At 38.4% G+C, this 14,519-nt stretch overlaps 1 protein-coding gene across 12 annotated transcripts in view; it reads left to right on the top strand.

Moving 5' to 3' along the window:
* Positions 1-14,519, top strand: part of ATP2B2 (ATPase plasma membrane Ca2+ transporting 2) — a 681,398-nt gene that overhangs the window by 267,975 nt on the left and 398,904 nt on the right. For all 12 annotated transcript variants that reach the window (XM_074198571.1, XM_074198568.1, XM_074198575.1 and 9 more), the window contains one exon: positions 14,411-14,507. The gene's annotated coding sequence lies outside the window, so the exon portion shown is untranslated. The remainder of the gene's footprint in view (positions 1-14,410; positions 14,508-14,519) is intronic.

Here is a 14,519-nt window from a genome sequence, read left to right as displayed (position 1 = left end):
CAGAACTATAATGAGAAATACATATGGTAGGGGATATGAAAAATGAATTGGAGGTAGAAAAACTGAGGTTAGGAAGACTGTAGGAAGCTTTTTTTTTTAGTAGTTAGGGGAAAGGTAATGAAAATCTTGTTTAGTAAAGCTGCTGTGGTAGTGGAAAGGAAAGGGCAGATACAATATATTTAGTCAACGAGGGCTTAGCCACTGATTAGACGTGGCAAATAAGAGAAAGGGAAGAGTGAAAAATACAAGGCCCTAAACTTGGGTCCTGGAAGGAGGGTTATGTCATTGGCAGAAAAAAGAAACTGAGAAGAAATTTAAATTTGGGGGCAGACATCCAGGTGAAGATGCCTAGCAGGTGATTGGTAATGCAAGAATTGAACTTGGGGGAGAGATCCGAGTTTGCTATATAGATATGTGAGTTGTTTTCAAGGACTGACATGTAGGGGACATGGAAGGGATTGATAAGGGAGAAATAGTCGTTACAGAAGACAAGTGACCCAAATGTAGAATCTTGGAAGATGAGCAAGTTTTAGGTAGGAGGAGACTAATAAGTAAGAAATGAATATGAGTGAGAGACAAAGACAGAGACAGACATACAGACAGACAGGTAGATACACACAGAGACACAGAGACAGAGAGAGACAGATAGGCAAAAGCAGAGAGACATGGAGACAGAGATAGAGACAGAAATACAGAGAGTCAGAAAGAGACAGAGGTAGAGAAATGGTAACTTAAGGGGTGGGCTAATCAAGAAAAATTGGGGTTTTTTGTTCATTCATTTGTTTGTTTATTTTAATTTATGATGAATTGATTACAGATGCTAGCCCTTGAGTGGTGTCAGCTAAGGTAAGGAAGTAGATGCCTTGACTTTCACATCTAGAAAAGGATTCTGTCAAACAAATTATGGAAGGCACTTACATAATGGAGCACTTTGGCATGAGAGCAGTAATCAGTCCAAATTTATCTATACTGTGTTTACAGTTGGTTCTACTTCATTGAACAAAAAACCAAACAAAAAGTCTCAAACTCCCAAACAGGACATTTCTATTTTTTAAGTTGATTTGGTATTGACAGAAAGAAATAAAAGCAAAGAAGAAAGAGGAAATAAAAGAAGGAATGAAAGAGAGGAATAAAGAGGAAAAAAAGAAGGAAAAGGAAGAAAAAAGAAGAGTAACAGAAGAAGAGAGAAAGGAAGAAATGAAGAAAGGCAAAAGAGGAAAGAAGGCTTCCTTTTTTACTATTCCTATCTATTGCTATAGGGACATGGGAGGGTACTGCAGTAGCTTTGGAAATTTGGAGCTTGTTCCAAGTCAACAGCTCTTCCCCTACCTGAGTTACGTAGGTTTGATTACCCCCTTTACCTTAAATAGACTGTGCCTTGCCCTCCATGAGGACATAAGCACAGTAGGGTAGATTTATAAAGGTTTGTGGAGAACAGAAGGATGGGCCCTTTTCCTAGTTCTCTCTGCTTGGTGCATAGTAGGGTTCCTGGAACATTTTTCTGGAGACCTGAGTCACATTTCTGTGGCATCTGCTCCCGAGTGCTGTTCCATCAGAATCATAGAATTTCAGAGTGAAAGAGACCTTAGGGATCAGTTCATTGGACACTCTCATTTTCAGAGGGGAAAATGTGACTTACCCAAGGTCACATGGTCAGTCATTGGCAAAACTGGAACTAGAACCCCCCATTGGTTTTCTGGCTCCCTGTTCAGGGTTTTATCTGTCTCATTTCTTGGACTTTTGCACCTCCATTTCATTCATATACCACAATTTTTTTCATTCCCCAATCAATGGGCATCTACTCTGTTTACAATTCTTTGCAACCACAAAATTATTGCTATAAATATTTGGCATATATAAGGTCTTTCTTTTTATAAGTGACCTTGTTGGTGTTTATCTCTAGTGACAGTAATCAAGAGGTTAAGGGGTAAGGATATTTTAGCTATTTTATTTGCATAATTTCAAATTGCTTTCCAGATAGTTTGCATCAGTTTACAGGTTCACCAACAATGCATGGAATATTCCTCCCTTTTCCCAGCTTCTTATATTCTACCCAGTGTGATACAATGGAAAGAGCACAGTATTTGGTGTAATTCAGACTTGGTGCTGTTACTATATATGTGCCTGAGCAGGTCATTTCTCATAATTGATTTGGATTAAATGATTTCTTTACTGGTTCTAATTGCTTTTACTTACTTGAATTCTATCTCTTCCAAAGAGTCTATGAAGCTGTCTTTGATTATGCCACACCTTCCTGATCTCTATGTGCTGTATTGATTTTCAACCTGACTCCATGAGCTTAAGCATTTTTGGGATGATCATAACATAACATAACATAACATAACATAACATAACATAACATAACATGATGTATTTGTACAAGTAATACATGATTCTTAAAGGTCTACAAGCTTCACCAGTTGACCAAAGGTACCTACGACACAAAGAAGTTCAAGAACCCCTTCTCTTTAAAAAAAGCCTACAACCAAATTCATCAGTATCAAAGGTATGAAGTCTTCCTAGTTCATCCTGTTGCTTCTGCCTGACTTCTCTCTTCCTTGGGAATCTTAGAGATGAGAGAATGGAGAGTGCAGCCAGCAAGAGATTCTTCTTCTCTGTTCCTTGAAAGGAATTCATTTTCATCAGTACCTATCACTGATAATCTCAGGTGTCAGGAAAGTGAAAATTATCCCTTAAGTAGTTGTACTAGTTCACCTTCTAATGATCTTTTCAAACTCTTAAGCTTCTATAAGTCCCCTGTCAGGGATATGTTAGAGATTCTTGCCTGATAGTGCTTGCTAAACAATTTGGCACTGAATTATTTGTCTAGTACCCTGTATGATTTACTGATTCATGTGTATTAAATAGTTCCTTCTCTTCAACAAGACTTGAAGATCCACTGAGGTAGGAAGTGTATATTATACTTCTCATAGAAGGTTGGTCCTCCATGAGGTCAGCAAATACTTGATTGGTTTTCTCACAGGTCTTTTTCTCTATTCCTTTAACTATCCCTATTGATCTCAGGAACTCTAGACTTTTTTATTTCTGGGGTGGTGGTATTAAAAATTCACCCCTGCTTCATTGAGCCACTATTGTCAGTTTGTTTTGGGTTCCAAGGTCCCCTGATCAGCCTCCATTTCTATCCTAAGAGTTGTCCTCTGATTCCAATTGTCATTTCTAAAGGATCACCATTTTCTTGATGACTCCAGTCCATTATAATCTCTTTTTCTCTACCCTGAGCATTGTATTTGAAGTCATTCCTTGGCTTTGAGTATACCAATTCTGCTTCTTAAAAGCCTATGTGATTATACTAGATCATTTAAGCTCTCCTAATTTCAAATTCTCATTTGACAACTGTCAGAAAGGGTTGAATTAGTAGATCTCTATAGTCCTTTCTACTTCTAAACCCTGTTATTTTCTATGGATTCATCTATACAGCCTTGTCCTGTCTGGTGTGTATTTGGAATTGGAACTGGTTGCCTTTTGGATAGTCCTGTGATCTCATTAATTCAGGTGCTCCATCCAGTGGTATAGATCTCATCCTGAGTGACTCGTCTACATCTTTCCAGAATTTCTTCCCAGGGGTTCCAACCAACATTCTTGGAGTCTTTTTTCTAGATCTCTTGGCACTGATTGGATATGAATGAACACATAGGTTGTCCATTAGTCATCCTTACTATGTAATTTGTTCACTTTTTTTTTCTTTCTGGTTATATATCTCTTTGACAATAGGGAAAAAGAAAAGAGAGACTGCCTCTTTCTTTCTCTCCCCACCCACCCTCATAGCTTAGAAAGGGAAGGGCTCTTGGGGGTAGGGTGACCCAGTGATTGTTCAGTATATGGCAGTTTGAATATTCCAGATCTACTGTAAGTAAATATTTCTGCCTTTTAGCTGGTGTGTGGCAGATGGTACGACAATGAGACTTTGCGTTTGATTAAAGAAACAGAGGAAGCCAATAAGTAAAGTCTGATGGAGAACCATGTCAAGAGTGTAATTTTAATCTTGGAACTCCTTGAGAAATTGTGCTATTAACAGGAACAAAAGTATCACGTGGAGAAGTTGCTCTACTCCTATTCCTTTCTTGACTTCTTTGGGGAGGCTCTTGCCTCATTTTCTCCTGATCTTACTCTCATCTCTTCTTTTAAAAAAGTAAATAATTTTAGAAATTAACAAAAATCGATTATTTTCTCCTTTATGTTCCACCATCCAGTAAAAAGGCTGGCTGGTGGAACACACACACACACACACACACACACAAGACAAACCCCAGATTTGATCATGTTCAAAAAAAAAAGATTTCTCATTCTGCGCACCTCTCTGTTAGAAGGTAGGTTACACATTTCATCATCATACTCTAGAATAGTGATTGGTCATTGCATTGATCAGAGTTCTTAAGTCTTTCAAATTTGTCTTTAAAATATTATTCTATAGGGGCAGCTAGGTGGCACAGTGGATAAAGCACCGGCCCTGGAGTCAGGAGTACCTGGGTTCAAATCCGGCCTCAGATACTTAATAATTACCTAGCTGTGTGGCCTTGGGCAAGCCACTTAACCCCATTGCCTAGCAAAAAAAATTATATAAATTATTCTTGTTTCATCCTGCCTCAGTTTATGTGTCCTCCTAGGTTTTTTTAAACCACCCCTTCCTTCACATTTCTTACAGTTCAATAGTATTATATTACATTCATATATCATAATTTATTCAGTCATCCCCCATTTGATAGGCATCCCCTTAGTTTCTAGTTCTTTGCCACCATAAAAATAGCTTCTATAAATACTTCTGTACATATGGAAGTAACAAGTGGAGGCAACTTGCCACTTTGCATCAGCAGAGCTGCTTAGTTTGCTTCCAGAACATCATGCCCCACCCAACATATGCTGATCCCCTGAAATCTCATAATCTTTCAGTTTTTGAGACTCAACACTTTCTGGTCTTCCTCAACTTCCTTCTCCCTTTGAATAGAAAACTGGAGGGGTGCATTTAACTCCTCCTAAAACCTTCCTTTATAGAGGACTGGCAGAGGAATCTTTCCACTTCCATCAGCACCTCTGCTTGGTTTTGACTCCAAGGAACATCATGTCCCAGAGTTGGTCCCCTCTTCTATCCCCTTTTCAGCTTTCTTTTGTGTGTTATCTTCCTCCATTAGATTGTAAGTTCCTTGAGGGCAAGAGCTGTATTTATTTTTCTTTATTTACATCCCCAGTGCTTAGTAGGTACTTAATAAATACTAAATATAATTGAACATATGTTGGACCATTTTCTTCTTTCCTTTTTTTTTGGGGGGGGTTATGCTTTCATCCCTTCTATGACTTTGCCCAATAATAGTTGGTTCCTATTCTTGGGGGTGGAATGTACTTTATATTTTCACAAGGATCTCTATAAGATACAAAACCTTGGAGTCTCAAAGAATTATGTTGATGTGGTGTAGTGGGAAAAACTTTGAATTTGTAGACAGAGGTCCAGGGTTAAAAATTCAGCTTCTGCTACATACTTTCTGTGTGACCTTGGGAAAGTCTCCTAAGTTCTCTGATTTCAGACTTTTCATCTGTAACATTACAGGGTTAAATTTAATGACCTCTAAGATCTCTTCCAGCTTTAATCTTATCACTCCCTGAAGGATGGCATGGAAATGATAGGAAAATAGCATCCTGGCTATTCAGGGAGATGATGCTATGGTACAATGTGGCACAAAGTTTTGATTTTGGAAATAGGAAGTTTGGGTTCTTTGTCCCTGACTTGCCCCATGGAGAACTATTCCATGAGATGGTGAGGGGAGGAGATTTCTGACTTCATCTTTATCTAAGAATTCTACTCTTTGGTGATCTCCTGCTCTATTAAGAATTTTGGGAAACATTACTGGGGCTCATAATCAGAATTTTTGAGAACTGCAAGGTTTTGAGAAAGCAATTCCCTTGGATATGTGAAATGGGAGAGTGGGTACAGTTTGTGAAAGAAGAAAGGGAGCATAACCCCTAAAATATTCCAGTGATAGACCTGAGAAGAGAGTGACAAATTTAATTGGGGATAGGGTACCCCAATTTCCTGGAAAATGTTTGTAAAATGTTTTGGACCTCCTTTTGTATTGAAGAAGTTTTAATTTTTTCTTTTTCTTTTATGGGGTGTTTATAGTAACTTATTGTAAAAGTTGGGTTGATATTATATAATAGAATGTGTGTATGTGTATATATATACATATAAATTATACATTTCTGAATTTCTAAACTTTTTCTGTGTTGTCTGCTGTTCTTTACATGTCATCTTGTAACTTCTATAACCCCCCCCCCCCAAATTCCCATTTAATTTCTTATACTAACTCATGAAACCACAACGGGCAAAGTCATGATGTGGAAAGGATAATTGTATTTACTGGATATCAATTATGCAGGTGTGGAGTCAATAAGAATCACCTCAGATACTTTGTAGTGGTGGGACCCTGAGCAAGTCACTTAACCCTGTTTGTCTCAGCTTTCTCATTTGTAAAACGAGATGGAGAAGGCAATGGCAAACCACTCCAATATCTTTGCCAAGAAAACCCCAAATGGGGTCACAAAGAGTCAGACAAGACTGAAAAATAACTGAACAATATAGTGTTGAAGGTATCCAAAAAATTAAGAAGCTGATCCCTGTCCTCAAAAAGTTTATCCCCTAGTAAAAGAGATAGGACAAGTCTTAATTACTTTAAAACAAAGCATAATAATAAACATTATAGGAGTTTTAACAGCAACATGCATTTCTATGATGGTTTGGGACCCTGTCATTCATAAGTAACAAAACAGCTACTTCACGTTTGAGGCTCTGTGTGTCAGCATCCAATCTAAATTATAACTCCTATGCTATTACTTATACTGGCTCATCTAAGAATGCATGAATTCAAAACAAGAGAAATTGAATCAATGTGATAAATACAGGAAATAAGAAAAGCTCCTCTTCTACCCTCTGCACACTGGGCCACGTTTTCCCACAGGTTCCCACATCATCAGTGGTAGGAGGAGAAAAAATAGAGAAATAGAGAAAATGTGTAACTAGGGGATATCCATGGAACTTCCTCCCCCCAAACATGAATGAAGTAGAATGCAATAGAAGCCTATATGGCCAGAATACATGTTTCAGAGTCTATTTATTAGGAACAAATATATCTAGGGTACATGTGCGGAATATACACACGTAGAGACATTGTACATTTGGGTCAAGGCAGTTCAGGTCTCCAATGTTGTGCAATTGCTGATTTACTCTGCCTATATGATTGAATGAGTCTTTGTTATTCTCTGCTGGGTATCACATCTCTGCTCCCTGATGGTCTCTTGGTTGCCAGGTTGCTCCCTGTTATCATCTCCTGGGCTTCATTCATTCAACACAATCTGTTGCTGTCTCCTCCCATCTGCTGGGTGTAGTGGTTAGAAATCCTCTCCCTGGGTTCGCTAATATGCTTTTAGTACATGACTGATCCACCAAACCTAGTCAAGGATCTAACAAAATACAGCAGAATGCCCCACACTAAGATGAATTCTTTTGATTGTTTTTTTTCCTGATGTTTATTTGAGATCCCTGGTTCCAGATTTATCCATCTAGTACCTACCTTCCTTCCTTCCTTCCTTCCTTCCTTCCTTCCTTCCTTCCTTCCTGCATAGTTGTAGCTACGATGAGGTGACTGAGTCTTTGTCCTAGGTCATGGAAAGTTGGAGAGGGTTGATAGCATGTAAGCTCTGTGAAGGGAGGCAATATTCCTTTTTGTCTTCCTGTTCCCAGCACCTAGCATAGTTCCTGGCAAATCCTAGGCACTTAATAAAATACTCATTGATTGATTAATTAATATTTTTTTTTTTAGCAGTAAAAGAACTGTTGTCCTTTCTGCCTGGTTAGCAAGAATATTCCATTATGATAAGATGACTGTACTTCAGTTGAACTCCTTGTGGTGTGACCCTTGGCCTGCTCTACTCCTCCACTTCTTAGCCTTGGAAATACCCAGTGTGAGGTATTCTGGGTTCTGTCGTCCTCTCATGAAACTGTGTCCTGGACCTTGTATTTAGGATCTGGAATACAAGACTCTATCGGACAGAAATCTGATCTCACTTATATTTTTTTTTAAAGCTGATTTGAGGAGGATCTCCCAGAGTCCTCCGGCTCAAAGCGTGAACTCTGGAGCGAGCTGTCCCCCCGTCCCCCCTCCACCTTCCAGGACCACTGTGCTGGCAGCTCCCAAGGCCAGCCTCCTTCTCTGGAAGAAAATGGATCCCTCCTCTCTCGCTCTCTGAGATCTACAAGGATCTAAGTGTCTACACATTTTTATCTCCTTTGGGCATAATTCCAAACTGCTCTCCATAAAGGTTGAATAGTTCATAACTCCCCAACAATGCATTAGTGTCCCAGAATTCCCACATCCCCTCCCATCATTGATCATAATCCTGTTTGGTCATACCCTAATAGTCGTATTGACAGAAAACTCTTTGCATAGATATTATGTATCTTGGGTTTCTGATCAGGATCACCAAGGTCCTTAGTTAAGGTTCTCTAAGCAGGAGGGGTGGTTCAGCCTGGACCCAGGCTGAGTTAAAACAATGCAATAAAGATTTTCTCATAATTATGATAATTAAAGTTGATTTGAGGGAGCTTTAGTTTTGATGTTTTTAGCCTTGGACCCCACTTGTTTTATTTTGATTCTGCCAGCTTGTATCTCATTTTTTCTACCCTCCTCATTCCTCCACCTTTTCCCACTCCATTTCCTTCCTTTTCATTTTCTCTGTCAACTTCTTCTTTTCTTCCTCATCTCTTTTCTTTTATCTCTCTTCCTCTCCACTCTTGTTCTCCATTGTTGACCCCTTACTTCCTCTTTTTGCTATTGGCTTCAAGCCTCTTACATATAGTACTCTCTCTATGATGAACACTAAAAAAATTACCCTTAAATTGAGAAGAACAGTGAGAGAAGAAGGAAAGAAAAGGAGGTCAATTTGAATTAAGAAAAATCTGAATAATACAATGTTATTGTATAAATGCAGTTATGATTCAAATTAGAGAATCTTTCCAAGTACTATAACATATAGAAAAGAATTCATTCATTACAGACAAATTCATACTTATAAATATTACCATGAAATTCTTTACTTTTAAGTAGTTGAACATTTCCCTGGTTCATAGTATCAATTTGCTTAGCCACCTCCTTTCTCCCCTTTCCCCCCCTCCCCACCCTACTTCCCATAGATTCAGGTGAAATTTCCCTTATAAGGGCTCTGAAATAAGAAACCATTTTCCAGAGTCAAGAGATAGCTCGTGGTAGGAGTATTCTATTCTCCTCATTACTGTAATTCTTATTAAAAGATAGTTTTGGGGTGGGTAGGTGGTGCAGTGGATAAGCACTGGCCCTGGAGTCAGGAGTACCAGACACTTAATAATTACCTAGCTGTGTGGTCCTAGGCAAGCCACTTTACTCCATTTGCCTTGAAACCCCCCCCCCCCCCCAAAAAGATAGTTTTTATGGTCCCTGTCCAGCTTAATAGCCTATAAGGAAATTCTCAGCTGATATGCTCTCTACATCATTGGAGGTAAGGGAAATGGAGAGCAGAACTAGGTAGGGGCAGTTGATCTGTTTGCACTTCTGTGTTCTGTAATCAAATATAAATAGCCCTGCATTGCCCTCTATTTTAGCCATTCCACTGAGATAGGGAAATCATTTCAATGACTAAACACAAAAATAAAAAAAATTCCAAGTGGCAAAAAAAGAAGAGGAGGAGGAGGAAGAAAGAATGGTACTAATTTGTCCTTCTAGTCTTCCTTAGGTGGGCTAACAAGTCTTTTCTTCTCACTAATTCACTTTCCAGAGCCAGTCTTCTATGGAATTTCCTTCTGAACAAAGCCCTTGTCTTATCTACATCTTGTATTTCAGTAATAAATATTTATTGAATGAATGAATGAATGAATGATCTGCATTCAAGTTTTACAGTAACAAATGGGACCCTGGCAGTATCCTCCCCTCATAGAATTCCTAAGTCCCTAACCTTTACTTCACTAATCTCACATCATCTACAGTGAAAACTTGTTTATTTTTTGGATGTTTCTCTCCCTAGAGAAAAGTAAATGGAAATCCTGGGTCATTCCAGCACTGAAGAAGATCCCTTGACAGAAGTGTAGTGGAAAGATTGCTGGCCTGGAGTCAGAAGGCCTTAACTCTAATCTCTGTCTGACCTCTTACAGCCAAGTTTCCTTCAGCAATCAGTCAGTCAATCAACAAACACTTCTTAAGTGCTTAACTATGCTTAGCCTTAGGGATGCAAAGAAAAATAGGAAACAGTTCCCATCCTCCATGATCTAAAGATTCCAACAAGGGAGATGCGATGTACAAAGATAGGTATGTTCAAGATATATACAAAGGGCATACAACATAACCTTACAAGGAAAAGCACCAGTACTTGGAAAGATTGGGGAAAGGCTTCATGAATTAGATACAGTCCATCCTTCTAGTCTGTGGGCTCCATTTGAATTGTTCTCTTTCATCCTGCACACTGATTAATTCCCCTAAATTTTTGTTTTGCTCAGATTTGAAGGTGACACTTGATCTCACTCTTGAAGGAATTAAAGAACTCTGAGATGCTAGGGGAAAAGGAGAGAGCATTTTGGACATAGAAGACAGAGGCACAGAGATGGGAGATAGAGATGTAGGAATTGTAGAAAAGGAGACCCCACTCTGTCTGAACTGTAGGTTGTGTGTCATTCAATTATCTTGGGTATCTTGAAAGAGTGTTCTCCCTTGCCTTCCACTATTGTCTTCTTTCTGCCCTTTCCCCTTCTTCCCCTGAATCTCCCAGGTCATGACGACTTGGCCCTAGGTGGAGGATGCCAGTCCATCTTTTCAATTCAAACCTCACTGAGTTTTGCTTCATGGACAAGACTTGCCTTGACTCTGGCTGTGAAGGCACTGTGTGTCCTGTCTCTGTCTATCTCTCTTCATCTTTCTTTCTCTTTAATAATTATTATTATACCTCCTTCCAAATCTTCTCCTTCTGTTTGGCTTTGCACTTCCCATCAGTGGCTCCCATGTTAGAAGCCTTGATACTGGATTTGATTTTCTCCCCCCCCAAATCTTTCCCATCCAATCAGCTGCTTGGTCCTGTTGATTATGTCTCTGTGACATCTCTCAAATCTGGCCCCTCTTTATTCCCTTGCAGTCAGTCTAGCCTAGACCCTTATTACCACCTGGCTCCAAGATTGCAATAGCCTTTTAATAGACTTTCTTGTTTTCACTCATATCTGTCCTCACATGTCAAGTATCATAGTCCCAGGTCATCCAGAAAGTCTCTAACCTAGGGTTTCTTAACCTGAGAGTCTGTAGATCTGTGAATAGATTTCAGGGGTCGATAAACTTGGGAAAAAAATGACACCTTATTTTTACTAGCCTTGAAATGAAATTGTGCTTTTCCTTTAATAATTTTAAAATATTCTTAGAAAGATTCTGTAGGTTTCTGTATTTGCTCAGAAGGCTCTGTGATACTGAAAGGATTTGAACCCCTAATTCAGTCTGATCTCTATCTGCAAAAAAAATTTTATAGCATAATAGTTATAATAAGTAGCATTTTTATAGTTCTTGAAAACTTGCAAAGTTCTCATTTGACCATGTTCCCAAAGTGATCAGACAACTTTTCCTTGAAAGCCATTAGCGAAGGGGAGCCAGTAGTTCATGACATTTTTGGACAGTTCTGCCATTAGGAAGTTTTTAACTTTCATTTGTCCTAAATGTGCCTTGTGAGTTACCCATCCCTCCTAGTTCTTCCCTCTAGGGTCAAGCAGAACCTAATTTCTCTTTCATGTAGTAATTCTTCACTTAAAGGGAGTTAGCAAGTATGTGTCTTCTCCCTCACTCCCCTCCCCCCACCATAATTTACTCTTATCTAGATCTTAAATATTCTGTTTCTTTAATTGATCTCTCTAATGGCAAGATCCCAAGGCTATTCATTCTCCCACCCCTGATAGTTCTCTTCTGTTTATTCTCTAGGTTGTCAAAGCCCTTTGTCAAACATAGTTCTCAGAAAGGACCAAGGTACTCTCCATGGGTTCTGACTAGGAGAGAATACATGCAGATTTGGTGGTATCCTTGTCCTGAGTACCCCGCTTCTCACAATGAAGGTGAAGATAGTATTAGCTTTTGGGGCTATCTTTTCTCATTTTTGACCCATTGAGCTTTCAATCCCCCAAACTTTCAGGTCTTCTTCAGACAAATTGTTGTTTAGTGATGCTTCCTCTGTCCTGTAGTTGTGAAGTTGATTTTTTTGAACTGTAGTGTGGGAAGATATACTTATTTCAATTAAATTGTAGAGTTACCCTGTGATCCTATCCTATTGAGATCACACCACATGTTAGCTATCCTTTCTAGCTTTGTGTTTTCTTCAAATTGGATAAGCCTTTTTATTTTCACCTTTGTAAGACATTGATAAAAATAACAAATGGTACAAGGAAATGGAAAACTCCTTGGAACACTTCATTAGAGACCTTCCTTCAAATTAACATTGGACCATCAATGACTACTCTTGGTCTCTATTTAACCAATTCTGAATACATTTAGGTGTGTTATTGTCTAACTCAGATCTCTCCATCATATTTCTAAGATTACCATTCTGTCAAATGTTTGCTAAAATCTAAGAAAATTATGACTTCTGAGTATCCAGAGCTTCCAATTCAATAACCTTGTCACAAAAGGAAATGAGGTTAAATCAGACATGATTGTTCTCATTAAAACCATGCTATGATCTATTACTATCTACTTTCTTATCAAGGTAATCTTATCAGATTATTTCTTATCTTTCTATAAAACAACCATTAAGTACTTGAAAAGAATATCTTCTTATCCCATCTTTTCTTCAGATCAGGCTCCTCTAATTTCTCTACTTAGTTATTAAGGTTTTGTCCCAACCTCTACCATCTTTGTTGCCTTACTCTAGAAACAGTTGTTTGTCAGTGTCCGCCTTCAAATATGACCTCCAATATTGAATGCAGTGTTTAGATGTACTCTGGGTAATTTATAGTACTGAGTACTGGGGATTATTTCTTGCTGTGACATAGGCACTAATCTTCAATAAATATAACCAAAAATTGCAGTCACTTACTTTAACTGCATCACCCTATTGCCTCTTATTAGTTTATGGTCAACCAGAACCTTCAGTTCTTTTTCATAGGAACTATGCTAACCTTCACAACTGACTGTGACATTAAAGGTAAATGGGTTGAATTAGCCTCATTTCTGTCCCACTTAGCATCACAGATGATTTGATGTATTTCATTATATCACATGTAACTTTTGAGTTTAAAAATCATATAATCATTAATCCAGTCTCATTGAGTATTTTGTAAGCATTCATTATACAATTGCACTGGGAACACAAAGAAAATACAGTTCCAGGTCTTAACCCATAGTCTAATGGTAGTGAAAGAATCATCATGCAAATAGCTATGTATGAACAGTATATATAGTATCCAGAGCTGAAAAGTACCCCAAAGGTTATCTAGGTCCACCTTCTCATTTTATAAATGAAGAAACTTGCCTGAGAGTTGACAAGGTAGTAAGTAGATTTTAGTACTTTTCCATGGCACTTTTTAATGTGCCACTTATTTGGGAATTAATTTTTTGCTCTACATATATGTGTTGTCTTTCCAAGCTGATTGCAGATACTTGAGTGAAAGAAAGGACCAACATTCATATACTTGCTTATTTTGCATTACCCATAGTTATTTGCATAATACCTTTTATTTACAAGGCACTTAATATTTGTTTATTTGAGATGACTGAGCTGAATGACTGAGCCAAGGGCTATCATTTGACACAATCCAATGTCCCTTCTTCTTTGAAACCATATGTGAATACTCTGGGAAATGTTCTTTCTCTACTCTGCTCCCACAGCAGTATGCTTGTATTTCTAGGATAATCCTTGACATATTGCAGTCATTTGTATTAGTGACACAAATGAACAGGGTACTTTAAGGCATCTTGGTGATGTCACAGTGCTCAGAGTCCCCAAAACTTGAGTTTGAACATTGTTTTCAATACTTATTAATGGTCTGACTCTGGTCAAATAATTTCATTTCTCTGCGCTTTATTTAACTCATTTACAAAATGATTTACCTACCAATGGTAGCTACCTCTTGGGATTGTTGTGAAGATCAAATCAAAGAAGATAGGAAAAGTGTTTTGCAAGCCTTACTGTGCTAGGTAAATGCTGATTATAATGATTATGGTATCACTTCCCTTTCTGTACTGAAAAATTCATTTTGAACAGGAACCAGTTTTCTCAATCATCACTGTGTTCCATAGAGTTCCTAGCATCATATCTGGAATATATAATAGCAACTTTGTTGACTTAATGAATGGATTTGCCCCCTTGAGAACTTTTCTGGAAACATGGTTAACCTCTGTTCTGTTTCTCCTTTTAGACTTGAAGCCAAGATACTCCAGTCCCTAGAGAAGAGCCTGGCTATGAATCTTGTCTTCCTCTCCTGAAGCCTTCCTTCTAACTGGAAACATTGAAGGGTGAGTCTTTGA

The sequence above is a fragment of the Macrotis lagotis genome, chromosome 8 (assembly GCF_037893015.1).
Source record: "Macrotis lagotis isolate mMagLag1 chromosome 8, bilby.v1.9.chrom.fasta, whole genome shotgun sequence".
In the NCBI taxonomy this organism is placed as follows: domain Eukaryota; kingdom Metazoa; phylum Chordata; class Mammalia; order Peramelemorphia; family Peramelidae; genus Macrotis; species Macrotis lagotis.
This window is presented reverse-complemented; position numbering and strand designations above follow the sequence as displayed.